The sequence below is a fragment of the Pleurodeles waltl genome, chromosome 7 (genome assembly GCF_031143425.1).
Source record: "Pleurodeles waltl isolate 20211129_DDA chromosome 7, aPleWal1.hap1.20221129, whole genome shotgun sequence".
Taxonomy (NCBI): Eukaryota; Metazoa; Chordata; class Amphibia; order Caudata; family Salamandridae; genus Pleurodeles; species Pleurodeles waltl.
Genome location: NC_090446.1, coordinates 912,469,518 through 912,496,435, shown reverse-complemented (window position 1 = coordinate 912,496,435; position 26,918 = coordinate 912,469,518). Strand labels below are relative to the sequence as shown.

General features: G+C 46.5%; 1 protein-coding gene across 5 annotated transcripts in view; it reads left to right on the top strand.

Annotated features, from left to right (window-relative positions):
* Positions 1-26,918, top strand: part of TNIP1 (TNFAIP3 interacting protein 1) — a 218,684-nt gene that overhangs the window by 37,681 nt on the left and 154,085 nt on the right. The window contains exons 1-2 of one of the 5 annotated variants that reach the window (XM_069199571.1): positions 3,187-3,263; positions 4,488-4,566. The exons of the other annotated variants lie outside the window; for them this stretch is intronic. The gene's annotated coding sequence lies outside the window, so the exon portion shown is untranslated. Of the gene's footprint in view, positions 1-3,186; positions 3,264-4,487; positions 4,567-26,918 lie in introns of those variants that run through there. 5 annotated transcript variants of the gene reach the window in all.

The following is a 26,918-nucleotide window of genomic DNA, read 5'->3' as shown; positions in this document are numbered from 1 at the left end:
TGTACTGTGCTACTACTGTTCTTTTAGAATTTTATTTATTTTATTACACTTCGGGGTCAGGTGGAATTCTTCCTTTCCCTTTACTTTATCCACTATAATCAAGTCTCAAAATATTTCAGTATACTCACAGAAAGGGAATGTCCAGTTCGGGTATTCTATCATTTCCATATTGCGAATAGCCACAATTTGGGGAAACAATGTTCTATTCCACAATATTTCTGCACGTGTTTTCACCATTACTGTAATGTGTGCAGTATGCAATACCATTTACACATCACTAATTGGGGTTGAAGTTCCTGAAACAATAGTAAGAATAAATGAAAGAAAGAGTAAAAAATGAATGGGTATTATCATCAGTTTCAAAAGTGCAGACCTACGTGGGCATCAATTTTGTATAAGAATAACGCATATCATCCTTGTTTTATCACAAAAATAGGTAAGTAAAGTACCTTTTGTGGTCTCTTAACTTAAGTCGGAACTGTTCACTTGTCTGCAGGAAATATGGGTGTTCTAAAACATTGCAGCAGCACCTCATGCTTACCTCATAGTTTGCTGCATGTTTTTACTAACCAGGAATAAAAAAAAAAAAAAAGAAATAATCCTGAATGTGTAGAAATCACCGTCCCCTCTCTCTTGGACAAGATATGAGGAGGGTGGAAGGGATTTAGAGGGTGTACTGAACATATCGAACACCCTCACAACCCTTAAACCCAGTGCAGCATTAATATCGCCATTTTTGTTCTATCACCACCATATCTTGGGCAGAGCAGAAGGGGCACATAAATCTCCTTGTTCCTTAGCCAAGGACAGCGAGGCAGTAGACACACCACGCTCACCCTTGGGTAGGCCAGTCGCAAGGTCAAAAAAATATTTTCTAGCAAGACCAGTGAGTATTAAATTTGCACACCCTAGCCGTGGTCCAATGGTTGCTTCAGTTGTATTCCTAGTAATGGCCAAGTGCAAGGTACAAACACCCTTTTATGATTTTGATATCTCCCCCCAGCCATATCCTGTAGGTTTGGATAGAGATCTACTCACCCACCTAATTATGCATAATGCAGAATCAGGACTCCCGATACTGCATTGTAGTAAATAATGTACTGAGACAGCAGGAACATCCTTAGTTAGATTCTAGGCAATCAAATTAGTCCACCTTTACCATAGAGGTGCAAATACGCCTATAATATATGTGTGTATGTGATATATATTACACTAGCAGCATTAGTGTAGTTATGGATGGAGTTTCCATAGAAAGGTATTTATTTTGGTTTGTTAACAACTTTGGCACTGTTCGCAAAATCTGCATGAAACTTCTCACTATAGGGATGGGGGAGCGCCGGGCCTGGCTAGAGTCCAAGTTATGTGTTGAACCCTCAGCTGCACACGGGTGAAGGCCTTGTGGATCTGGGATGATCCCCAGTGGAGAGCCGAGTACCAGGAACTCATGGAGGCGGTATATGATAATTAAAAAAAAAAACACCAACAATTACTGAAAAAACAAGGTTAACTTTGGTTATCAAATTTCCAATGTACAGTTTTTAAAAAAAATCTCATATATGAACTTAAAAAGTAGGCCTGGGTGACATTTTAATGATTCCTTAGTAAGTCTTTTATCCATAGATTACTGAAAAGTAAACAATTACAACCTGTTTGTATAATTAAAAGTAATTCGGCAAAATAATCCTACAGCAGACGCACAGGAACAACCAACTTAGCGAGTGGCTGTTGTTGTTTACGTTCTGTTGCATTAGTGCTATTTTCTTCTTTTTTTTTTTTTGAGCCACAAAAGGCATCCTTGGGTCCTTTTTTGGCGCATGGGTGCATTTGAAATCTGGGGCAATAAACAGTTTAGGACAATACAAATATTTGTTCTTCACTACACAAAAGGTATTGTTTGGAATTACAGCAAACCTGTTATCAAGTTTACTCAGAATTCTCTTTTTAAGTCGAGAGCAAGCATTCGACCTCATGTATACATTTAGTATAATTCTTCTGGCCTAAAGCAAATTAATTTGTTGGTTGCAGTATCCTTTAAAAATTCTTGCTCCCTAGTGGTCAGTTCTGCCTTTTTCTCCCTCCTTTTTCTGTTTCAGAGCAGTGACCGACTACTGTATTATTCCACTTTGGTTTCTTTATCTGTTGCTGTGGCAGACTATTTTTGTTATTTCTTTAGTGCTCCCCTTTCTCTGTGGATGTTTTAGGCAGCTTCCCGTTCCTCCCATCTCCTCCCATGTCGCTGTCATTTGTTTTGGATTTATTCCAGTGCTGTCCTCATTTACCTCTGGCTCCTAAAATGAGCGTATTTTACAAAAGATACACCTGTTGTTTAGCTCACTGCTCACAAAAGCCTCAAAATTGCCATTTCTGGTAGAATGTAGCTAAACCTAGAAGCAATGATGTGAAACTTGCTTAGCCTCGTATTGCATCTCAAGTCTCTTTCTCTCCAGGTCCTGCCGGCACTCATGACTTGGCACACAGGGCATTGCTTATCTCCTTTATCAGTACCATAAATCTTCTCGAGCTGCTCTGTTCCTTGAAATGCGAGGCAGAATGCTAGCAAGACTTTTCATTCTGTTAAAATAAAAATAAAATACTTTTCCAGCCTTATTTTACAATTTCTATTAAGACGTTTGCACAACGCGAGGTAGTGTAGTATCTCGTCTCTCACCAAGGGCTTGTAATTTCTGGTGACTACCAAAACATGGCAGAAAAAGACAAAATTATGAGATGGGGGTTGACCAATTATGTAGCAAGAAAAGTCAAATTCTGAATTTACAATGCCAGTATCTCCAACTCGAGAAAATGTGAGACCTATTACATTGCATATGCTTGTTTTGTTTTGGGGTACGTCTGTTCTGTAGCTTTGGAGATGGTTTATTTTATGAAAAGGAGTACCTTCTAGTTAGCTTGAAAGTTAAATACAGAAATCACAAATTCTGTCAATGAAATATGTATTGTTTTCAGATGTAGAATTTGTTGGTGAAAATTCTTCACTTTATTTTTCTTACCACCATCTTCATTTTGGGTAGACTTTTTGAATTTAGCATTTTGTTTGGATATTTTTGTAGGGAAATGTGTTGGGGGGGAGAAGAGAAAGCGGGTGTGAAAATAGTCCCTGTTGGAGTGGAATTTATCTTTTTGTTGTGATAAAAACAATATCTTTATCACACTGATTTTACAGATACAGTGCAAATTCCCAAACCTGGCATGTTAAAAAAACGAAAAAAGGAAAACAATATTTGAAGACAGTGAAAATGAGAGTGGTACGTATTCAGGTGGACAAAATTATTTAGGTTTGAAACTATTTCTTTGAAATTTGGACAGATTCACCCATTGTGTGGGAACCAATCCACACTAATCCCCTCCATGCCCCCATCCAATTACCACCTCATGGTGGAGCAGAGCATGGCAAAGATTTGTGTGCAGTGGTGTCTGTGGCCGCCATGAGCTGGACCCTCACATAACTACTGATGTACCCAGCCTCTGCCACAATTTGATTAATCTGCATCAAAAGTGGACATTAAATTATTATGTTCACATGAGTGCTGGAAGTAGAAGGCAAGAACCTGTGCCCAGAGGTCATCAGTCATAAACACAGTCTGTGTGTAGCATGTTTGAGATGAAGGTGGGCACAGGGACTACTCCACACAACTTAAAGCTTTGTGCAGCTGGTTTCAGTGAGATGAAGATTTCTAATTTGCATGGCCAACTGGCTTGGGTTGAAAGTGGCTAGTACTAATTGCCTGGCTTTGCCCCTAGGTTGCAGCAATATGTCCAGAGATAGAGTTGGTCTGGTTTTGTTGGAATAGGAACATGGTGTAGGCAAGAGAATACATTAAACAAACGTTATGGTCATGCGCTCAGAGTTTTTAAAAACAGTTACTTAAAAGCATAGAAATCCCTTCAGTTGATTTGTGTATACAGTTGTCAGTCTAAAACACAAAATGTGCAAGTTGTGGCTATCCAAATACCCACAATTCATCTTCAGTGCACTGCTCTTGACCTTAAACATCATGCCACATATGAAATAATTAACTTGACAGATCATCTCACTATTGACCTCATGAATATTGTCACTGTAGACTGTGAAGGCAGTGTAACCCTGTACCAACAAAAAAACTTTGGTTTAAAACGTAGCAGAACCTTTTTCTTTGGCTGAGTGTCCTGATGAAGTTATTGTCAAGAAATAATTTTTCATTTGATGTTTCTAAAGATGACGATTCCTGTCAGAGGACAAATCCCTAGACAGAAGCATCTAGGCCTTTGATTCAGTTCTGATTAAGCTATTGCTGCAGTAGTATTTGTGTATACACCCTAAAAACAGAAATCCAAAAACTAGTATTTTTAAACCAATACTGAAAGACTAATGCAATCTCTTCACATATATATTTTGCTCCGAAATCATTAATAATTGGGCTGTCTATTAGGATTGTTAGATTTGGCATCCTTGGCTTGGTCTCCCCTAACTTTATGCCTCTGCTCCCCAGGTTGTTTCTGTGTGCTGGACTCTGTTTTTGCTGTTTTATTTGCTCTGGACACGTTCCTACTGCTGACCAGTGCTAAAGTGTAAGTGTTCCCTGTATAAATTATATGTCTAACTGGCTTTCCATGATTGACATATTTGATTTACTAGTAAGTCTCTAGTAAAGTGCACTAGAGATGCCTATGGCCTGTAAATCAAATGCTACTAGTGAGCTTACAGCACTGGTTGTGCCACCCACATAAGTAGCCGTGTAAACATGGTTCAGACCTGCCCCTGCAGTGTCTGTGTGTGCAGTATCACACTGCCAATTCAACTTGGCAAGTGTACCCACTTGACAGGCCTAAACTTTCCCTTTTTATACATGTAAGACACCCCTAAGGTAGGCCCTAGGTGGGTAGGGTGCAGTCTATGTTAAAGGTGGGACATGTACTGATGTGTGTTACATGTCCTAACATTGAAATACTGCTAAATCCAGTTTTCAATGTTGCAAGGTCTATCTCTCTTAGGTTAAAATGGGGGCTGCCTTTAAATATTATTAAAGCGAGATTCCCTTTGGGAGGAGATAGAATTATGGTGTTTAGGGTCTCTGAACTCAAAATTTAACAATACATCTTGCAGTGAAGTCGGTGTTTAGACTGTTAGTTTGAAAATACCACTTTTAGAAAGTAGGCACTTTCTTGCTTAAACCATTCTGTCACTCTGCATGTTTGTGGATTCCCTGTCTGGGTCAGTTTGACAGTTGGGCTGTTTGTGAATCCTCTCTTGATAGTGAGACAAAAGGAGCTCGGGTGTAGCCTGCATATCCTGATGAGCCATCTGTGCCAGAGTGGAGGGAGGAGTGGTCACTTGCACCTGAATGGGCTGTGCCTACCCTCTCACAATGCAGTCTACAACGCCCCATGTATGTGGGGCCTGGCCTGGGCAAGGCAGGATCTTGTGAACAACAGAGACATTCCTTTGAAGTAGGCCTACTTCAAAGGCAGAAAGGGATATGAGTATTGGACCTAAACCCCTGAAAATCAGATTTCTTCAAGATTGCGTCTGGAACCAAGAGAAACCTCTGCCAAGGAGAAGAGCCAGAGAGCTGGAGGAGGAGTACTGCCCCTTTGCCTGTGTCTGTGCTTTGCTGGCTTGGCCTGCAGTAGCTGCTTCTGCCTGAAAGAGGACAAAGACTGACTTTTGTGTGACTTTCTACAGGTGAAGAATCTCCAAGGGCTTGAACTGAGCTTGCCTTCTGTTGTTGAAGTCTCAGGAACATCAAAGACTTCTCTCTGCCAGCACCTGGACTCTGCTGAGACTCTTGCCATGCCAAGTGACGCCCTAACCTGTCTCTAGGCCCTTGAAAGATGTAGCTGGTGGAAAAGAACAGGAATTCATGCACTGACTGCTGCGCGGGGAAACTTTTGACGCACCATCTGCAACGGGGCTGATAAATGACACACTGCTGGCCTCGCGGCTAAAATTCACGCTCCACCTGCATCGCTGCTGGGTGATCAACGCATCGTGACTGGAGAAAGGATGTGCAACCCCCGCTAGCGGCTGCTGATACCTATGCAAGCCCAACGGAACACGGTTTCCTGTTTTGAACGCTATATCGCTGTGCGGGACAAATCAACGCAAACTTGCCTGGACCCAAGGTGCCCTTCTGGGAATCAACGCATCGTTCTCTTGCAGGAGAGAGGAAACGACGCACCCCGACTGGAGACGGAACAATGCACGGTCTCGCTTGCGAGTGAGAAATCGACACATCACTGGCCTTTTTCGATGCATGCTCGCCCGTGTAGCTTTATTATTGACACTAACCAGGTACTTTGTGTAACAACAGCATTCTCAGTCTTTTCTAAGCATTAAGACTCTTATTCTTTTTAAAATGTATATCTTGACTTTTGTATGTTGGATTTTTGTCGTTTTCGTCTTGTTTGATTTAGATAAATATTACTGATTTTTCTAAACTGGTGTGGTTTCCATTTTGTAGTATCACTGTACTACTGTGTGTGTTGGTACAAATACTTTACACATTGCTTCTGAAGTTAAGCCTGCCTGCTCGTGCCAAGCTACCAAGGGGGTGATCGGGGTTTAACTGAGGGTGATTCTCCTTTACACTGACTAGAGTCATGGTCCTTGCTTGGACGGGGGTAAACTGACTGCCAACCAAAGACCCCATTCCTAACATTGGTGATCAGCGGTTGGGATTGCACTTGTATTCATACTTGACATACAGTGATTACGTGTACACTACTGTTTTCAGTGCAGACCATTACGTGACCACATACTACTTGTCTTTGTGATTTAGATTTTTCCCTTTTTGGACTTTTTTCTGCTTCTATATTTTTGGTGATCTTTTTTTATTGATTCTTGAACTCTTCACTGGGAATCTTTTTCTGCCTTGGACCTTTGCACTTTATAATGCCATCATGTCTCAATCCGGAGATACACCAGCTGGAGCCGTTTTTGAATTAGGGAAACTGGAAAGTTACACAGTTGCTCAGTTGAAACAGTTCTGTAAGGATCTTGCCTGTCCCATAAGGAGCTCCAACAGGAAGGAAGAGCTGCAAAAGGCACTGAGGGCCTGGGTGACAACCAAGGAAGCTGGGGGGGCACACAGAGGATGAGGATGGGGATGAGGCAGCACAGAGTATACACAGTGGTGTAGTGGGTGGACCTGTTATGCCTTGGGGGAGGGTCTCCAGGGCAGGTAGCTGTGTGTCATCCAAGGGTCTGACTTCTAAAGAGTTGCAGAACAGACAGACAGAGAGGACTCACCAGTTGGAGCTAGAGAAGAAGATCCTACTGGCTCATGAGCTTAGTTTGAGGAAACTAGATCATAGGAGGCAGTCTAGTAGTGATGGGGGCAGCAATACCACAGTGCAGCCTTCGAGGGGGTACACCTTCCAAAGGACTTAGTGAGGGACTTAGTGAAGGATTATAAAAGGGAGAGTGATATATACGTGTGTTTCAAGGCATCTGCTCTCCATATGAACCTAGTCCCAGAGGCACATTGGGGGGTGGGTCTGTGGAAGCACTTTGAGGTAGAGGGGACGGACACCTTGACATCCTTGGGGGAATCCAGAGGGACTCACCTACTCCATAATGAAAGACGCTTTACTGACAAGCTATGGTCTGACCCTTGAGCAATATAAGGACAAGTTTAGGTCGTACAAAAAGAAAGAGTCACAAACTTGGTAGAAGAGTGTAGATTGCTTTTGTAGGTCAATGAATGGTTGAGTGAAGGGCAGTTAGGTAACAACCTTTGAAGGGCTGTACAATTTGATTAGTTTGGAGCATTTGTATAGTCTTTGTTTTCCAGAGCTGTGCCAGCACCTGATTGACCGCATGCTGACTGACCCCAGGAATCTTGTGCAGGAAGCAGACCTTTGTGAGACCATCAGTGTCCAAAAGAGGTATGGGGGAGATCATGCCAAGGGTGGGCCACAGAAGAAGTGGGGGATAAGGGTAAACAGGGAGTTTTCTAAAGGGCCCCAACCTAGTTCCCAGGGTAAGGAATCCCAGCCCTCAGTAGAAAAGAAACCATGGGTCTCTACAAGGAAACCTGCAGAGAAGGGTCCATGCAAGTGCTTTTCATGTGATCAGGAGGGTCACATGAGGGGGGGACCCTAAATGTCCCACGTGGACACCCAGCACACACTAGTGCTGAGTCACAGGGTTTGGCCAGCTTACCGCTTGGGGAGGAGTTGGTTTCAGGTGGGTGGGAACCAGTTGAGATGACCCTTGTCTCACTAGGGGACTGTGAGATGGTCAAGAGAACCCTAGTGCCTGAGAAATAAGAAGTACAGGCGGTGGGTGACCATCAATGGACAGAGGGTGGAGGCTCTGAGAGACAAAGGAGCCAGTGTGACTACAGTGAGGAGTCACCTGGTGTCTGAAGAGCAAATTGATCCCTGTGTACTTCACCAAATAGTTGCAGTGACAACTTAGAGCGCCTGTGCAGAGTGGTACAGGTTCTCTTTGACTAGGGGGGGGGGGGGGGGGTTAGAGGTGAGTCTCACGTTCCTTGAAGGTCACTGTGAGTCCAACTATGCCAGTGGATAGTTTGCTTGACAATGACCTGGAGGATTCCCCTTGGAAGGAAGTGGAACACAGGTCACACTTGGAGACGTTGAGTCTGCCTGGGTGGGTGGGGGTCTATGTGTGTGTCTGCCCGGTCCATGGCAGTCTGTCAGGGTGATTAGGAGACCGTGGACCCTGGCGCCTGAAAGAGTGGCCCAGGTGTCTGCCAGAAGGAGGAAGGGCAAGGGGCACGGGAAACCTGCCCCGAAAGTTCCCATTGTCCTGGAGGAGGCTGAACCTAAGGAGGAGGCCCTGGAGCCTACAGGGGAGCAGGTGGCTGAACTGCGGGAGTTCCCTGAGCTGTCACAGTGGCAGCAGGAAGGGAGGCCCACCAGTGAGGCATTCTGGGAGGACAGAAAGTATGCCCTATTCTGGAGGGTTTGCAGAAGCCGACTGCAGACCAGGCGTCTCCCAAGGAGCCTGGATCACATTTGATTTACTGGGAGGATGACCTCCTATACAGTGAGCCTAAGGTTCCTAAGCATGGGTCAGCCCGGGTGCTGGTGTTACCCTAGTGCTTCAGAGCCTTCCTACTGGGTCTGGCTCATTTTGTGCCTTTAGCTGGTCATTTGGGACAGGACTGCACCTTTGAGTGGCTTGTCACCCACTTTTCCTTGCCCCAAATGTGCAGACACTCGGATGCTCACTGTAGTTCTTGCCAAACTTGTCAGGCAAGTGGCAAGAGTGGGTGGGAAATGCAAGGCTACCCTCCAACCTTTTCCTGTGGTTAGTACCCCTTTTGAAAGGGTTGGTATTATGGGGCATCTGGATCCCAAGACAGCCATTGGCAACAGGTTTATCCTAGTCTTGGTGGACCATGCCACCCGCTACCCAGAAGCCATTCCTCTGATCTCAGTCACCTCCTGTGTGGTGGGACATGCATTGCTAGGTGTTTTTACCCGCATGGGGCTCCCCAAGGAAGTGGTACCTGATAGGGGTACTGTTAGAAATGGGTCTTTGGTTGGCTGTCAGGTTACCTCCTGCCAAGCAACGACCCTCACTCTAGTCCGGGTAAGTCACACACAATTCAAATTACCATGTGCCCACCCTCTGGCAGCTTGGCACTGAGCAGTCTGGCTTAACTTAGAAGGCAATGTGTAACGTATTTGTGCAGTAAATCATGCAAGAACACAGTAGAACACCACACAGTGTTTAGAAAAATATATGTAATATTTATCTGGATAAATGCAGGTCAAAATTATTAAGATGCAATAAGTATATGTTTGAATATCCTGTAAAAATTATATAAAGTGTCTTTAGTCTCTTAAAAGCAACAGATGTCTCTTGCAAGCATAAAGTACCTGGTTTGCAGAGGAGGAGATGTATGGAAAACAGGTAGGTGTGCGTTGATTTCTCGGTCCGCACACGGGGATGCCTCATTTCATTTTCATGCAGGGAAGGCTTTGCGTAAATTTCCGGTGCGCGGTCTTGGATCCTCTTCGGGTTGCGGGGTTTTCAGACGCCCCGGGTACGATGTGTTGAAATCCGGCACTGGCAGGACGAAGTCCCAGGGGCTGCGTCGATCCGGTGGGTGTTGCCGGGAAATTTCTACCTCACGGCAGGCGCTGTCGATTCCTCTCACGAAGTCAGGTTGCATCATTCCGGCTCGGCTTTGCGTCGATCCAGTGGGCCGTGCGTCGAATTCCCGGTCGCAACGCTGGCACTGAGTCGATCTGCTCCTTGCGAAGTTGGGCTTCGTTGTTCCAGTTCGGTGTGCAGTGATTTTCTCATCGCGATGCAGGCTGTGCGTCGTTTCTGGCAGACTGTGCGTCGATTTTCGTCGCACAGGGAGTTCTTCTTGCAGGAATTAAGCCTTTTTGGTCCTGAGACTTCAGGGAACAGGAGGCAAGCTCTATCCAAGCCCTTGGTGAACACTTCTTCAGCACAGCCAGAGAGCAGCAAGGCAGCAGGACAACAGCAAGGCAGCAGTCCTTCTCAAAAAGCAGTCCGGTGAATCCTTTGGGCAGCCAGGCAGTTCTTCTTGGCAAGTTGCAGGTTCTGGTTCTGGTTCAGGTTCTTCTCCAGGAAGTGTCTGAGTTGGTAGGGACAGAGGCCCTGTTTAAATATCCAAATATGCCTTTGAAGTGGGGAGACTTAAAATAGCGGCTTGGAAGTGCGCAAGGTCCCCTTTCAGTTCAATCCTGTCTGCCAGGGTCCCAGTAGGGGATGTGGCAGTCTTTGTGTGAGGGCAGGCTACTGTCCTTTGACATGTAAGTGTCAGGCCCTCCACCCTCGCAGCCCAGGAAGACCCATTCAATATGCAGATGCATGCAAGTGAGGCTGAGCATCCTGTGTTTTGGATTTGTCTGAGTGAATTCACAAGGGAGCTGTCAACTACACCTAGCCAGGTGTGGATTGTAAGGCACGGAAGGATTTAAGTGCAGAGAAATGCTAACTTTCTAAAAGTGGCATTTCTTAAATAGTAATATTAAATCCAACTTCACCAGTCAGCAGGATTTTTTATTACTGTTCTGGCCATACTAAATATGACCTTCCTACTCCTTTCAGATCAGCAGCTACCACTCAAACAGTATATGAGGGTATCCCTAATTTTAGCCTATGAAAGGAGCAGAGCTCACAGTAGTGCAAAACGAATTTAGGAGTTTTACACTACCAGGATATATAAACTACACAGGTACATGTCCTGCCTTTTGTTTATACAGCACCCTTCCCTATGGGTTACCTAAGGCCTACTTTAGGGGTGACTTATATGTAGGAAAAGAGGACTTTTGGGCTTGGCAAGTACTTTTAAATGCCAAGTCGAATTGGCAGTGAAACTGCACACAGAGACTGTGTAATGCCAGGCCTGAGACATGGTTAAGGGGCTACTTAAGTGGGTGGCACAATCAGTGCTGCAGACCCACTAGTAGCATTTAATCTACAGGCCCTGGGCACATATAGTGCACTTTACTAAGGACTTAAAAGTACATTAAATAATCCAATTGGGTATGATCCAATGCCATCATGTTTAAAGGGAGAGAGCATATGCACGTTAGCACTGTTTAGGAGTGGTAAAGTGTGCAGAGCCCTAAAACCAGCAAAAACAGTGTCCAAAAAATGGAGGGAGGCAGGCAAAAAGTTAGGGGTGACCACCCTACGGCTGTCAGGTCTAATAGGTACCCACTTCATATCAACATATATATGAAGTCTCTGTGGAGGGAGTGTGGAGTAACGTATAAGGTCACCACTCCTTACCACCCCCCAAAGCAATGGTCTGGTTGGGAGGTTCAACCGCACCTTGAAGGGCATGATTATGGGCCTATCAGACCCCTTGAGGTGTAAATGAGACATCCACTTGGCATGCCTTCTGTTCGCCTACAGGGAGGTGCCTCAAAAAGGGCTTGGATTTAGTCTTTTTGAGCTATCGTATGGCCACCCTGTCAGGGGAACTTTGAGCCTGGTAAAGGAGGCTTTGGAGAAAGCCACCAGTAACCCCCCCCCCCCCCCCCCCCCCCCCAAGATGTTTTCAGCTACATGCTGGCTCTTAGAAAACAGACTGCCTGCTTTGGGGTTCTCCCACAAGAGAACCTAGAAGCAAGCCAGCAATGCCACTCTGGACGAGTTTCAGCCTGGCCAGAAAGTGTGGGTGATGGCGCCACTGGAGCCTAGGCCACTCCAGGACAAATGGACTGGGCCATTTGATGTGATGGAGAGCAAGAGTGACGTCACCTACCTGGTGGACTTGCGCACTCCCAGGAACCCCTTGTTGGTCCCGCAGGTGAACTGCCTCAAGCCACACTTTGACTGAACTGAGTTAACAGTGCTCCGAGCAACAGATGATGAGGTGGAGGAAGAGAGTGAGCCTCTTCCTGACCTCCTGTTTGCTAAGGAGAAGGACAGGTCTGTGGAGGGTGTGAACATCTCCTCCTCCCTTACCCCAGAACAATAGAGGGACTGTCGCCAGATGTTTGGTCAGTTCGCCTCTATGTTCTCCTTGATTCCAGGGGTTCATACACTTGTGCACACATGATGTGGACACTGGGGACCGTCCTCTTGTTAAACATAAAGTTTTTCAGAGTGATTCACAAGGTTAGGGCTAACATCAAAGATGAAGTTTCACAGATGTTAGCATTAGGTGTTATTGAGTTTTCCAGTAGCCCTTGGGCCAGCCCTGTGGTCTTGATCCCAAAAGCTGCTGCTCCTGGTGCCACTCCAGATCTGTGTGGATTACCGGGGACTCAATGCGGTCACCAAGACTGACGCGCACCCCATACACCTAGCTGATGAGCTCATCAACTGGTTGGCGGGTGTCAAATACCTTAGTACATTTGATCTTACCTCTGAGTATTGGCAGATACCAATACCCAGGGGACTAAGGAGAGGTCTGCATTCTCCACACCAGATAGGCACTGTTAGTTTAGGGTGATGCCCTTTGGGATGAAGAATGCCCCTGCCACCTTTCAGAGGTTGGTCAATCAGGTGTTGGCTGGGCTTGATTATTTCAGTGCAGCCTACCTGGATGACATTGCTGTCCCACTTGGGAGCGGCACTTACAGCACCTCTGAAAAGTGTTGGAGGCCCTGCAAAAGGCAGGCCTCACTATTAAGGCAAGCAAGTGCCAAATAGGGCAGGGTTCTGTGGTTTACTTGGGACACCAGGTGGGGAGAGGCCAGGTGGCATCCCTACAGCCAAATATCGACACCATTCTGGCTTGGGAGCCTCCCAAGACCCACACTGAAGTCAGAGCCTTTTTAGGTCTCACTGGATGCTATAGGAGGTTTGTTGAAGGGTATGGCACTATTATTGCTCCCTTGACTGAGTTGACTTTCCAAAAAGCAGCCCAGAAATGTGATCTGGAGTGAGTCTTGCCAGACAAGGTTTGATGCCCGGAAGGCAGCCATGTACACCACACCTCAAGAAGTTTGTTGTGCAAACTGATGCTTCGGAGCATGGTATAGGAGCAGTGCTATCACAGCTAAATGAAGAGGGCCTAGATCAACCTGTACCCGTCATTAGCAGGAGGTTACTTCCCAGGGAACGTAGGTGTAGTGCAATTGAGCGTGAAGCTTTTGCTGTGGTCTGGGCACTGGAGAAGCGAAGACCCTACTTGTTTGGGACTCACTTCCGGGTTCAGACAAGACCACAGGCCCCTGAGATTGTTAATACAGATGAGGGGTGAGAATCCCAAATTGTTGAGGTGGTCCATTTCCCTACAGGGAATGGACTTTATGGTGGGACACCGCCCGGCACAGAACACGCCAATGCTGATGGTCTGTCCAGATTCTTCCGTCTTAGTGATGAGAACTCCCATGAGGCTGGGTAGTTGCTCCCCACTTTCAGCTGGGGGGGACATGTGTTAGACTTGGCATCCTTGGCGTGGTCTCCCCTAAATTTTTGCCTCTGCTCCCCAGGTTGGTTGTTTCTGTGTGCTCTGTTTTTGCTGTTTTGTTTGCTCTGGGCACTTTACCACTGCTGACCAGTGCTAAAGTGTAAGTGTTCCATGTGTAATTTGCTTTCTATGATTGGCATATTTGATTTACTATTAAGTCCCTAGTAAAGTGCACGAGAGGTGCCTAGGGTCTGTAAATCAAATGCTACTAGTGGACCTGCAGGTTGTGCTACCCACACGAGTAGCCCTGTAAACATGGTTCAGACCTGTCACTGCACTGTCTGTGGGTGCAGTTTTAAACGCCACTTGCCAGGCCTTAAGCTTCCCTTTCTATACATGTAAAGCACCCCTAAGGTAGGCTTTAGGTAGCCATATGGGCAGGGTGCAGTGTATGTTAAAGGTGGGACATATATAGATTTGTGTTACATATCCTAACAGTGAAATACTGCCAAATCCAGTCTTCACTGTTGCAAGGCCTATCTCTTTCATATGTTAACATGGGGGCTTCCTTTAAATAACTTTAAAGTGCAGATACCTTTTGAGAGCAGATAGAAATAGGCAGTTTAGGGTCTCTGAACTCACAATTAAAATACATCTTTTAGTGAAGTTGTTTTTTAGATTGTTAGTTTGAAAATGCCACTTTTAAAAAGTAGGCATTTTCTTGCTTAAGCCATTCTGTGACTCTGCCTGGTTGTGGATTGCCTGTATGGGTCATTTTGACAGTTGAGCTGTTTGTGAATCCTCTCTATACAGTGAGACAAAGGGAGCTGGGCGTAACCTGCATATCCTGATGAGCCATCGGTGCTAGAGTGGAGAGAGAAGTGGTCCCTTCACCTGAATGGGCTGTGCCTGCCCTCTTACAATGCAGTCTCCAACCCCCTGGTATTTGTCTGGGGCCTGGCCTGGGCAAGGCAGGATCTTGTTAGCAACAGAGGCTTTCCTTTGAAGTAGGCCTATTTCAAAGGCAGAAAGGGGTATAAGTATTGGACCCAAAACCCCTGAAAATCTGATTACTTCTGGAACCAAGAGGAACCTCTGCCAAAGAGAAGAGCTGGAGTGCTGGAGGAGAAGTACCGCCCCTTTGCCTGTGTCTGTGCTTTGCTGGGTTGGCGTGCAGTAGCTGCTTCTGCCTTAACCCCTTCGCTGCCAGGCCTTTTCCCCCTCCTGTGCCAGGCCTTTTTTTGCCTATTTGGGGCAGTTCGCGCTTAGGCCCTCATAACTTTTTGTCCACATAAGCTAACCAAGCCAAATTTGCGTCCTTTTTTTCCAACATCCTAGGGATTCTAGAGGTACCCAGACTTTGTGGGTTCCCTTGAAGGAGGCCAATAAATTGGCCAAAATACAGTGAAAATTTCGTTTTTTTCAAAAAAATTGGAAAAAGTGGCTGCAGAAGAAGGCTTGTGGATTTCCCCCTGAAAATGGCATCAACAAAGGGTTTGCAGTGCTAAACTCAGCAGCTTCCTAGCTTTCAGGAACAGGCAGACTTGAATCAGAAAACCCAATTTTTCAACACAATTTTGGCATTTTACTGGGGCATACCCCATTTTTGCAATTTTTTGTGCTTTCAGCCTCCTTCCAGTCAGTGACAGGAATGGGCATGAAACCAATGCTGGATCCCAGAAACCTAACCATTTCTGAAAAGTAGACAAAATTCTGAATTCAGCAAGGGGTCATTTGTGTAGATCCTACAAGGGTTTCCTACAGAAAATAACAGCTGAAAAAGAAAAATATTGAAATTGAGGTGAAACAAACATCAATTTTTCTCTACGTTTTATTCTGTAACTTTTCCCTGCAATGTCAGATTATGGAAAGCAATATACTGTTACGTCTGCTGGACTCCTCTGGTTGCGGGGATATATAGGGCTTGTATTTTCATCAAGAACCCGAGGAACCCAGAGCCAATAAATGAGCTGCACCCTGCAGTGCGTTTTCATTCTATACCGGGTATACAGCAATTCATTTGCTGAAATATAAAGAGTAAAAAATTGCTATCAAGAAAACCTTTGCATTTCCAAAAAGGGCACAAGATAAGGTGCTGAGGAGCAGTGGTTATTTGCACATCTCTGAATTCCGGGGTGACCATACAAGCATGTGAATTATAGGGAATTTCTCAAATAGATGTCTTTTTTACACACTCTCCTATATTTGGAAGGAAAAAATGTAGAGAAAGACAAGGGGCAATAGCACTTGTTTTGCTAATCTATGTTCCCCCAAGTCTCCCGATAAAAATGATACCTCACTTGTGTGGGTAGGCCTAGCGCCCGCGACAGGAAACGCCCCAAAGCGCAACGTGGACACATCCAAAATTTTGGGAGAAAACAGAGGTGTTTTTTGCGAAGTGCCTACCTGTAGATTTTGGCCTCTAGCTCAGCTGGCACCTAGGGAAACCTACCAAACCTGTGCATTTCTGAAAACTAGAGACCTAGGGGAATCCAAGGAGGGGTGACTTGCGGGGCTCGGACCAGGTTCTGTTACCCAGAATCCTTTGCAAACCTCAAAATTTGGCTAAAAAAACACATGTTCCTCACATTTCTGTGGCAGAAAGTTCTGGAATCTGAGAGGAGCTACAAATTTCCTTCCACCCAGCGTTCCCCCAAGTCTCCCGATAAAAATGATACCTCACTTGCGTGGGTAGGCCTAGCGCCGGCGACAGGAAACACCCCAAAGCGCAACGTGGACACATCCTAAATTTTGGAAAAAAACAGAGGTGTTTTTTGCTAAGTGCCTACCTGTAGATTTTGGCCTCTAGCTCAGCCGGCACCTAGGGAAACCTACCAAACCTGTGCATTTCTGAAAACTAGAGACCTAGGGGAATCCAAGGAGGGGTGACTTGCGGGGCTCGGACCAGGTTCTGTTACCCAGAATCCTTTGCAAACCTCAAAATTTGGCTAAAAAAACACATGTCCCTCACATTTCTGTGGCAGAAAGTTCTGGAATCTGAGAGGAGCTACAAATTTCCTTCCACCCAGCGTTCCCCCAAGTCTCCCGATAAAAATGATACCTCACTTGCGTGGTGAGGCCTAGCGCCGGCGACAGGAAACACCCCAAAGCGCAACGTGGACACATCCTAAATTTTGGAAAAAAACAGGTGTTTTTTGCGAAGTGCCTACCTGTAGACTTTGGCCTCTAGCTCAGCCGGCACCTAGGGAAACCTACCAAACCTGTGCATTTCTGAAAACTAGAGACCTAGGGGAATCCAAGGAGGGGTGACTTGCGGGGCTCGGACCAGGTTCTGTTACCCAGAATCCTTTGCAAACCTCAAAATTTGGCTAAAAAAACACATGTTCCTCACATTTCTGTGGCAGAAAGTTCTGGAATCTGAGAGGAGCTACAAATTTCCTTCCACCCAGCGTTCCCCCAAGTCTCCCGATAAAAATGATACCTCACTTGCGTGGGTAGGCCTAGCGCCGGCGACAGGAAACACCCCAAAGCGCAACGTGGACACATCCTAAATTTTGGAAAAAAACAGAGGTGTTTTTTGCGAAGTGCCTACCTATAGATTTTGGCCTCTAGCTCAGCCGGCACCTAGGGAAACCTACCAAACCTGTGCATTTCTGAAAACTAGAGACCTAGTGGAATCCAAGGAGGGGTGACTTGCGGGGCTCGGACCAGGTTCTGTTACCCAGAATCCTTTGCAAACCTCAAAATTTGGCTAACAAAACACATGCTCCTCACATTTTTGTGGCAGAAAGTTCTGGAATCTGAGAGGAGCTACAAATTTCCTTCCACGCAGCGTTCCCCCAAGTCTCCCGATAAAAATGATACCTCACTTGCGTGGGTAGGCCTAGCGCCCGCAACAGGAAACGCCCCAAAACGCAACGTGGACACATCCCATTTTTTGAAAGAAAACAGTGCCTACCTGTGGATTTTGGCCTGTAGCTCACCCGGCACCTAGGGAAACCTACCAAACCTGTGCATTTCTGAAAACTAGAGACCTAGGGGAATCCAAGATGGGGTGACTTGCGGGGCTCGGACCAGGTTCTGTTACCCAGAATCCTTTGCAAACCTCAAAATGTGGCTAAAAAAAACACATGTTCCTCACATTTCTGTGGCAGAAAGTTCTGGAATCTGAGAGGAGCCACAAATTTCCTTCCACCCAGCGTTCCCCTAAGTCTCTCAATAAAAATGGTACCTCACTTCTGTGGGTAGGACTAGCGCCCACGAAAGGAAATGGGCCAAAACACAACGTGGACAGAACATATTTTTTCACAGAAAACAGAGGTGTTTTTTGCAAAGTGCCTACCTGTGGAGTTTGGCCTCTAGCTCAGCCGGCCCCGGGAGGGGGGGGGCAGAAATGCCCTAAAATAAATTTGCCCCAGCCCCCCCCCCCCCCCCCCCCCCCCCCCGGGAGCGACCCTTGCCTACGGGGTCGCTCCCCCTGCGTGACATTGGCGCCAAAAATCAAATCCCAGGTGCCTAGTGGTTTCTGCCCCCTTGGGGGCAGATTGACCTAAAATCTGCCAATCTGCCCCCAAGGGGGGCAGAAATGGCCTAAATACAATTTGCCCCCCAGGGGAGCGACCCTTGCCTGATGGGTCGCTCCCCATCTCGAAAAAAACAAACAAAAAAGAAAACACAACAAAAAAATTTGCCCTGGTGCCTAGAGGGTTCTGCCCCCCCTGGGGGCAGTTTGGCCTAATAATAGGCCGATCTGCCCCCAGGGGGGGCAGAAATGGCCTAAAATAAATGTCCCCCCCCCAGCCCCCACCCCCCCCCCGGGAGCGACCCTTGCCTACGGGGTCGCTCCCCCTGCGTGACATTGGCGCCAAAAAACAAATCCCCGGTGCCTAGTGGTTTCTGCCCCCTTGGGGGCAGATTGACCTAAAATCTGCCAATCTGCCCCCAAGGGGGCAGAAATGGCCTAAATACAATTTGCCCCCCAGGGGAGCGACCCTTGCCTGATGGGTCGCTCCCCATCTCGAAAAAAAGAAACAACAAAAAAAAAAAAACACAAAAAAAAATTTGCCCTGGTGCCTAGAGGTTTCTGCCCCCCCTGGGGGCAGAAATGGCCTAAAATAAATTGCCCTCCCCCCCAGGGAGCGACCCTTGCCTAAGGGGTTGCTCCCTTTGCGTGAAATTCACGCAAAGAAAAAAATCCCTGGTGTCTAGTGGTTTCTACCCCCCTTGGGGGCAGATTGGCCTCATCAAAATAGTCCAATCTGCCCCCAAGGGGGGCAGAAATGGCCAAAATATAATTTTCCCCCAAGGGGAGCGACCCTTGCCTAAGGGGTCGCTCCCCACCAAAAAAAAAAGAAATGAAACATAAAAAAAAAAAAAAAAAAAAAAAAATGGTCCCTGGTGCCTAGAGGTTTCTGCCCCCAGGGGGGGGCAGAAAAGGCCTTCTCAAAAAAATGCCCCCCCTGGGAGCGACCCTTGCCCAAGGGGTCGCTCCCTTTTGTCTGTTTCAATAAAAAAAAAAAAAATCCCTGGTGTCTAGTGGGGTTTCAAAAGCCGGATTGCAAGCATTTGAAACCCTCGGATTTGAAACCCTCGGAGGGACTTCAAAGGGAAGGAAATACTTTTCCTTCCCTTTGAAGCCCCTCCGGGCCTCCCAAGTGATTGAAAAAGAAATGCTTTTGCATTTCTTTTTCAATCGCGCTGGAAGCAGAGCTTCCAGGGCGACTAGGGAGGCCCCTGTGACAAATCAGCGCGCGCTTGCGCGCTGACGTCACAGGGGGGTGTGGGGGGGTCGGGGTGGAAGGGGAAGGTCTTCCCCTTCCATCCCGACTTGGGGGGGGGGAAGGGGGGTGCACGGGGGGCGCGCTAGCGCGCCCCCAAGTTCCCCTGTGCCTAGGACGAGATGATCTCGTCCAAGGCACAGGGGAACTGTAGCCTTGGACGAGATCATCTCGTCCAAGGCACAGAAGGGGTTAAAGAGGACAAAGACTGACTTTTGTGTGACTTCCTACTGGTGAAGAATCTCCAAGGGCTTGAACTGAGCTTGCCTTCTATTGTTGAAGTCACTGGGACATCAAAGACTTTTCTCTGCCAGCACCTGGACTCTCTGCTGAGACTCCTGCCCTGCCAAGTGGTGCCCTAACCTGTCACTGGGCCCTTGACAGGTGAAACTGGTGGAAAAGGACAGAAATCCACGCACAGACCGCCGTGCGGGGAAACTTTTGACGCACCATCAACAATGCAGTTGATAAATAATGTGCCGCCGGCCTTTCAGCTAAAATCAGTGCTCCACCTGCATTGCTAGCGGCTGCTGATAACGATGCAAGCCCCACGCAACATGGTTTCCTGACACTGTGCGACCGCATTTCAAACGCAATATCGCTGTGCGTGAAAAATCAATGCAAAGCCTGCCTGGACCCAAGGTGCCCATCTGGGACTCAACCCATCGCTCTCTTGTGGGAGAGAGGAAACGACTCATGCCGATCTGACCAGAGAAGGACTGACGCATGGTCTCGCTTGCGAGTGAAAAATTGACACATCGCTAGCCTTTTTCAACGCACGCTCGCCCGTGCGGCTTTATTTTTTACACTGATCAGGTACTTTGTGTAATAGCATTCTCACTGTTTTCTAAGGATTAAGACTCTTATTCTTTTTTAAATTCATATCTTGATTTGTGTATGTTGGATTTTTGTCATTTTGGTCTTGTTTAATTTAGATAAATATTCCCTATTTTTCTAAACTGGTGTGGTGTCCATTTTGTACTGTCACTGTATTACTGTGTGTGTTAGTAGAAATACTTGACACATTGCTTCTGGAGTTAAGCCTGCCTGCTCGTGCCAGGCTAACAAGGGGATGATCGGGGATTAACTAAGGGTAATTCTCCTTTACCCTGACTAGAGTGAGGGTCCTTGCTTGGACAGGGTGTAACCTGACTGCCAACCAAAGAACCGTTTCTAACAAGGATGCAATATGTATAGAGCGTACATAAGTCCTGACCGGGAGACCTACAGATACTTACGCCTCATGACATCCCACCTTGCCCACTTGGACCCTTTTGGTTCCAGATCAGTCAACAGACTTACTTTGATGATTCCAAACATGGGTCTAGAACCATCAAAAGAGCAGATTGTTCAATTATTTAGACCCAGGACTCCTCGGACTGCAATCTACCAACATTCAGGAGGAGGCTAAAAATATCTTTGAGAGGCCTCCCTCACTTGAATTGATCTCCTTCCTTGGCACCCAGACTCACAAACACTATTTGGGGAGCAACTTACCCCATTTTGAATTGTGATCTTCTGGAGATACTATAATCTACTTAATATTTGTTTCTCTTCCTTTGTTGCAGAGATGGACTTAAATATACAAAATTACAATTTGGTGACAGATTGGTACTACTTTATAAAACAAAGAGTGAAAGAATGAGAATCTTTGCAGGCTAATTCCAATAGGGAGATAAATCAAGCCAACATCAAACAATTAACTCCTGCTACGTTTACAGCCCGTCCGTGTTTGAGATGTGGCTATGTGTTCTGAAGTCCCAGTCTTTGAGCAAATGCACTGTAGGTATGCAAGTCCTATTTTAAAACTGTATCGCACACACTATAAGAACCACAGTCACAAAGTGTGCCAGTACATTTAGGGGGTCATTCTGACCCCAGCGGTCTAAGACCGCCGGGGCCAGGGTCGGCGGGAGCACCGCCGACAGGCCGGCGGTGCCCCGCAGGGCATTCTGACCGCGGCGGTTCGGCCGCGGTCAGAAGAGGCAAACTGGCGGTCTCCCGCCGGTTTACCGTTGCCCTTAGAATCCCCCATGGCGGCGCAGCTTGCTGCGCCGCCATGGGGGATTCTGACACCCCCTACCGCCATCCTGTTCCTGGCGGTTCGCCCGCCAGGAACAGGATGGCGGTAGGGGGTGCCGCGGGGCCCCTGGGGGCCCCTGCCGTGCCCATGCCAATGGCATGGGCACGGCAGGGGCCCCCGTAAGAGGGCCCCGCAAAGTATTTCAGTGTCTGCTAAGCAGACACTGAAATACGCGACGGGTGCAACTGCACCCGTCGCACCCCTGCAACACCGCCGGCTCAATTCTGAGCCGGCGTCCTCGTTGCAGGGGCATTTCCTCTGGGCCGGCGGGCGCTCTTTTGGAGAGCGCCCGCTGGCCCAGAGGAAATGTCTAAATGGCCGCCGCGGTCTTTTGACCGCGGTGCGGTCATTCAGCGGCGGTACCTTGGCGGACGGCCTCCGCCGTCCGCCAGGGTCATAATCAGGCCCTTAGTGTTTTACATTAAACAAGTAATTTCAGAATATATACTTTTAGTATTATACAATCAGATTATACCCAGTGTAAGCCATTTGTATAGGTTTCCTTAGAATAACACACTCCAAGGTTCAGCTGGTAACGCTCTCACATTATCTCTCAACAGAATAAATATTTGTTACCATGAGGCCACAAATGAGCAATATACTGGCTTCCCTGTAGCGTTTAGGTTTTGTGATGACCCAATTGCGCCAAGCTTCTTTCACTGGCTGCCGACAGCTTTCCCTTTAATTTCAGCCTGAGGCGCCTCGAGCGGTTCATTAACTCTCCAGGAGCCTGTTATTACAACAAGTAGAGAGAGGGACGGCTTTGTCAGTTTAAAGAGTGGGACTGTCGTCCCCGATAGACCCTGCCCACTTCAAGCACCTCGCGTCAGGGATGAGAAGCACTATGCAAGTTCTTCAATACAGTGTATGTACTGTGAGGTTACACACAGTCCTCGGCACCTATACTTCATTTTCCGGTAAGGTAAATGGGTAGAAATGTTAATGTCATTGACAAAGTATTTTTTGTTTTGTTTCTTTTCTTCAAGTTTTTGATATGCATCAGTCAACAAACATTTAACCAGGGTCTAATCTCAATCGACTGGTACTGCTTGCTATGAAAAGTGATTTTTATCTCAGCAGAAAAAGACTGGAAAACCCCCACTATCACTGTGGAACAGGGGACAGAGCAAAACTGGCTAACAATAATGTCCCTAGGGCAAAGCACGCCTCTCACTAAAACATCATCAGAAATCGAGTTTCGTCTCGGATGCCAGAACGCTCCCTTTCCTGTAAATAAAACCAGCAGCTATCACTTTTGTTCTGAAAATGCAAAGACTGCTTACAAGGGAGTTTTGTAGACGGGATGGGAAGATCTGTTTTATCACTCGCCATCGCACCACTTAATTAAAATGAACTCCGCTGACTTTTGCTTTCGCTTCCAGAACTAAAGCTCCGGCAGTATTCACCCATTATATGAAATATACTAGAGGCTGAGTCATATTATTCCCATTTCTTAATCTGTCTAGACAATTACATTATTATACTTTTCTATTCTGTTTGACTATTGAGTAAACTTACAGCAAAAGTATGCGCTTTGCAAACTAGTGTTTCTTCTGGGCGCGTGCAGCAGCATATTCAGAGAATTCCTTGGAGCTCCCTGGGGTGAGGCAGCACGTCATTTCATTGCTGATTACTGATGGTTAACAGGATAGGCAGGATAAGAAATGACCTCAGGACGATTTATTTACATACGCACGCGCACTCTCGCTCGCTCAGCAGACAGACGCAATGGCTTCAGTTGCAGATATGGTTACATTTAATTTACACATGAACATTTAGGTTTGGTTGCCTTAGTAACTGAGCATTTTGACAAACCTAAATTCGTGTTGGCCTACGATAAATGGGTGCACTGGGCGCAGACTTGGTCGGTGCACTCTTATAGACAATCCGCTACCCTAGGCGCAAAGTGTGAAGTCGAGCCTGCCTTGAGGGCAGAGTGTTAGGGAAAGGTGAACTGGTTGTTTGAAGCAGCCTCTCACTCCTTTACAGTGCAGGCCCATGCCGGAGACTACATTTCTCCACTTGCACGGGTTGCTGTCAGGGGGCACACTACTGTCCAACACATCTTTGTGGAGCGCAGTCAGTCCGCTTTCCCTCTCTTATCCTTTGCACTGGGGTCCATCATATGGCATGGGTTCAGAGTCAAAGTGTGTCTTTCCATCATTTGCACGTCCCATGTCCCTTCTAAAGAAGATAATAAAGGTGTGCACCGGTGCTCTATGACCACCAGGGTGATCTGTATTTCACAAGGAGCTGCACAAGCATCTGCAAGCCCTTCTCTAATGGCAAAGTGCTCCGGGTGGGGGTTGGGTGGGAAGGGGGCTGGTACGGAATGGGGCTGGTACGGAATGGGGAGTGTTTGGAGCTTTGCATATTTGTTGCGTCATATGGGGCACTTCATATAAGACAGCCCCAGACCGCAGATTGATCAATGGGCTAAAAAGTTATAGAGGCAAGGTACCAGGATGTGTATCAGTCTTTGCTGGATACAGACATTCAAACATATCTTATAAATTCTGATGTCACTGAACGAGCTTCGAACAGATGAAAGGAGCATCTTCAAACTAACAATCATCAAACAATATGCTCTCCACTGTGGTACCACAAGCCATCTTACCCAGAAACTAGTCTTGTCAGGAGTTTGAACACCCTTGTCCTAGAAACAGTAATCTTTTAAGAAGTAAAAACACTGAAGCAATCCCTCTTACAGAGTGCCTCCATGGTTTGAGACGCCATTCCATTGATTAGGACAACTTCACTCCATTAAAAGCTCAAAAGTTTTAAAGAGACAGCTATAATGCTGACCCCCCATCTGTTGTGTTCACTGCATTAGATGCTGCTAAACTTTATGGAAAATGTTAGTTGCTGCTAATATTTATGGAAAAATGTTTGTGTTCATGAGCGACCCCCCTCATTTCTCGTTCCCTTTTAAACATTGTTAGTGTTTACACGCACTATTTGGTGGCACTTCTATAATTCATAATAATTCCTTATTATATCTTGTTTATATAACAATTATACTGATCTTTAAAGTTTTTTAAATATATTTTTTTTTGGCATAGTCGGAGCTACCCCACTTACCCCATTTTTTATTTTGATAATAATTTAGCATTATTTTGATAATAATGATAATGAATCATTACTTATATTTTTTTACTCAATGTTGTGTTTCTCCAACTACACTGAAACATCTTGAAATCTTAAATTGTTTATGGAAGCACTTTGCAGTTTTTTTTCTTTTGTCCACACTTTAGGTAACTGCCAAGAAATACATAAGTCTCCTTTTATATTTTTAGGTCGCTTGTAAGCGTATGACCTCTTGTCTACTTTTAAGTATACTTCTTTGGGCTTCCAGCTATTTCATTTGTTAGTTTCAGTGTCATTTAAAAATCCTTGCTTGCTGGTGGTCATCCATGCCTCTTTGTCCCTCCTTCAGTGTGGGAGCAAGCTATAATTACTCTTTGTCCTGTTTATCTGGTCTGTAGGGGACTTTCTTTCTAACTTTGTTTCCTGCTCCTGTCCAGGGAAGCTTCCCTTTCATTTGCAGAGCACTCTTCTGCTGAGCTTAGCTGTAAACAAGGCTATAAAGCAGACTGTTATCTTGGTCACATTTTGTCTTTGTATGCTCTCTGCAACCATTCTCAGCCGCCTGGCTCCCTCCTTCTTTTGCTTGGATTTTCTTAATCAAGTGTGCCTGCCTGGGTGCTGAGAGCAAGCAGAGAATAACTTGTAATTGCATATAGATTAGGCACCCAGCTCTACCAGGGCTCTGCAATCCTTAGAGACAGTGCCCACTTCTGCTCCGTACTGGGATCCCACTTGCAGCTCCATCAGTGCACCTCAGTTCACACACTCCAAGCCCTCAGCTGTGCCAGTGCCAGGAACCCCACACAAGCTGTCTGCCAGAGCACCTCAGTTCTTGCAGTCAGTATACACTGCTGCTCCACTACTGGGACCTCGGGCACAGCTCCATCAGTGCACCTTAGTTCACAAAATCCAATTCCTCAGCTGTGCCAGTGCCATTTCTACCTCAGTGAGGTCACTTCCTTTCCTGTACTGGGAATCCCACTCACGATCAGTTCCAGTACAGCAGCTCAATTTTAATATTCAGTCCCACTGCCAAACCAGTACTGGACCCATGTAGGAGGCTGGCCTGGTTTGTAGTGGTACCAAGGGGTACTTACACTCTGCACCAGGTCCAGTTATCCCTTATTAGTGTAGAAGAGGTGTCTAGCAGCTTAGGCTGATAGAAAAGGGTAGCTTAGCAGAGCAGCTTAGGCTGAACTAGGAGACATGCAAAGCTCCCACTATACCACTGGTGTCATATGCACAATATCGTAAGAAAACACAATACACCAATATACTAAAAATAAAGGTACTTTATTTTTATGACAATATGCCAAAAGTATCTCAGTGAGTACCCTCAGTATGAGGATAGCAAATATACACAAGATATATGTACACAATACCCAAAATATGCAGTAATAGCAATAGAAAGCAATGCAAGCAATGTACAGTCACAATAGATTGCAATGAGTGCACATAGGTATAGGGGCAACACAAACCATATACTCCAAAAGTGGAATGCGAATCACAAATGGACCCCAAACCTATGTGACCTTGTAGAGGGTCGCTGGGACTGTAAGAAAACAGTGAGGGTTAGAAAAATAGCCCACCCCAAGACCCTGAGAAGTGGGTGCAAAGTGCACCTAAGTTCCCCAGAGAGCACAGAAGTCGTGATAGGGGAATTCTGCAAGGAAGACCAACACCAGCAATGCAACAACAATGGATTTCCAGACGAGAGTACCTGTGGAACAAGGGGACCAAGTCCAAGAGTCACACTCAAGTCGTGAGTGGGCAGATGCCCAAGAAAAGCCAGCTGAGGGTGCAAAGAAGCTGCCACCGGATGGTAGAAGCTGTGGATTCTGCAAGAACGAAGAGGACTAGGAACTTCCCCTTTGGAGGATGGATGTCCCACGTCGTGAAGAAGCTTGAAGAGGTGTTTCCGTGCAGAAAGACCGCAAACAAGCCTTGCTAGCTGCAAGGGTCGCGGTTAGGGTTTTTGGATGCTGCTGTGGCCCAGGAGGGACCAGGATGTCGCCAATTGCGTGACGAGACAGAGGGGGCGTCCAGCAAGACAAAGAGCCCACTCAGAAGCAAGCAGCACCCGCAGAAGTGCTGGAACAGGCACTACGAAGAAGAGTGAACCGGAGCTCACCCGAAGTCACAAAGGAAGGTTCCACGACGCCGGAGGACAACTCAGGAGGTCGTGCACTG